At 52.1% G+C, this 1,936-nt stretch overlaps 1 protein-coding gene across 4 annotated transcripts in view; it reads left to right on the top strand.

Moving 5' to 3' along the window:
- The first annotated feature begins 1,387 nt into the window (after window positions 1–1,387).
- Window positions 1,388–1,936, top strand: part of csk (C-terminal Src kinase) — a 128,801-nt gene continuing 128,252 nt past the window's right edge. For 3 of the 4 annotated variants that reach the window (XM_048617135.1, XM_048617136.1, XM_048617133.1), the window contains exon 1: window positions 1,388–1,496. The gene's annotated coding sequence lies outside the window, so the exon portion shown is untranslated. The remainder of the gene's footprint in view (window positions 1,497–1,936) is intronic. The other variant, XM_048617134.1, reaches the window with a different exon arrangement.

Here is a 1,936-nt window from a genome sequence, read left to right on the forward strand (position 1 = left end):
TTACATTAATATTTGTTCATTCTCTCATAACTTGCAGTTGTATTGGATTGACTCAATGCTCAGAATTTTTTATGATAAAGTTTATTGAAGGATATCTTGTCTGTCTGTTCAGCAATGTTTTCAAGTGGAACATGTATCATGAGTGTGAGAGTTGGCAGGGGAGTGTCTCATATTACTGAGCACAGGCAACGGTCACCCTGATTTGCTCTACCTGCTTTGAGATTCTGCTTGCCATCTTTAACTAAATGGGGAACCTGAACCTTAGTCCATTAATTGACTATCATGGGGGAAATCACAACGAATGACTGCTTCCTGCAAAGCCTAGGCATCTGACCCCTATTTTAGTTTGCTGGTGTGGTTGAGAAACCCTCAGCGAAGGTCCTACCATTTCCCTCTGATTCTGTCTCTGCAGATGCTGTCTGACCTGTAGAGTATATCCAACAGTTCCTGTGTTTGAGCCAGTGCTTTGCTTTTGCATTACCTGGTTCTGAATGTGTACGTGAGCATGAGTTTTATTTCCAAAAGTTGATAACATTTATTGATGTCAAATACATGATGTTCAAAGCTAACATTACATAAGGTACAAAACCGAAACTCCGTTTTTCTCCATTGTTGTGTTATTTTTATAAGTACGATTACAATTTCCAGGACTCATTGTAAACCAAAACCTGGGGGAATTTTTGATGCTGCCCATTTCTGCCCTGTATCTTTCCAGATTCGGTTTACATCTGGAGCAGATGGGATTTGAACCCAGGCCTGCTGGCTCAGAGGTAAAGACACTACCACTGCGGCAAAAGAGCCCAACATATGATTTCTGAAGAAGCGTCCCGACCCAAAACGTCCACTTTCTTGCTCCTCTGATGCTGCCTGGCCTGCTGTGTTCCTCCTCCACTGTGTTATCTCTGACTCCAGCACCTGCAGTTCTTGCTTTCCCCAACATATTCATGATTGTTCTACCGCCGACGCTTTTGCCTGAGTAAAGAATGCACTGTTCCATCAACCTTTTTTGGGGCATTATTGCAGTCTGAAGTCTGGAATAGTTTTCATTCATAATTTCGAATTTTCCCGCCTGAGTCTCCCCTGCGGGTTCAATCCCTGGTTGGCTGATACCGTCTGACGCCCCGCCCGTTCACCATGATTGACAGCCGCGGCCAATGCCGAGGAGCGATTGGGCAGCCGGCTGCCACCCCAAAAGGCTTCAACCAATGGAGAGTCGAGGACCGCCCATTGGTCCGTACGGTGACCAATCAAGGCGGGCCTAGTGGGGGAGCCGCTCTCCGATTGGCAGACCGGCGGAGTCCCCGGCAGTGGATTCGACAAAGGAACTATCCATCTAAGCGGGTGGCGCCCGTGTGGGTGGGTTTTGGAAGGCGGGGTTTGATTGGCGCAGGGCCCCGGCCGCAAGGCCCCGCCCAGCGCTGCGCCCCGGCGGTTGTGCGGAGCGACGGGAAGGTGCAGCTCGAGCGGCGGCGGGGAAGGGGGAAAAGCGAGAGACGGTGAGTCCGGGGTCAGATAACTGATTAAAGGAGGGTAGGGGGAAAGAAAAACACAACCACAATGGGCGGTGACGGTCTTCATCCCCCTCACCACCAAACACAGCAGGTCGTTGAGCAGGGGAGGCCTCGGGGCCGACCCAACGGGACTCCCTTGTGTTTCTCGGATCCCGGATTGTACCTGAGGCCTTGCTGCTGCTGCCGCCTGAGCAGAAAGGGAAGGACTTCTCGCAGCCCCGGAGTAATCAGGAACTACCCTAGCGGGGGAAGGGAGGGGTGTGGGGTGGAAGGTGAGCTCGGAGCTCCATGGGTGGGGGAACTAGATGTAAACCCCTCGGGGAAGGTATCCCCTACCCCCGCCTTCCCCAACATTGATGGAACTGGAGGACACCCCTGGTCGAGCTGCTGTACCCCTTGTACCCCCCCCCCCCCCCGCGGGCGGC

The sequence above is a fragment of the Rhincodon typus genome, chromosome 36, assembly GCF_021869965.1.
Source record: "Rhincodon typus isolate 14 chromosome 36, sRhiTyp1.1, whole genome shotgun sequence".
In the NCBI taxonomy this organism is placed as follows: Eukaryota; Metazoa; Chordata; class Chondrichthyes; order Orectolobiformes; family Rhincodontidae; genus Rhincodon; species Rhincodon typus.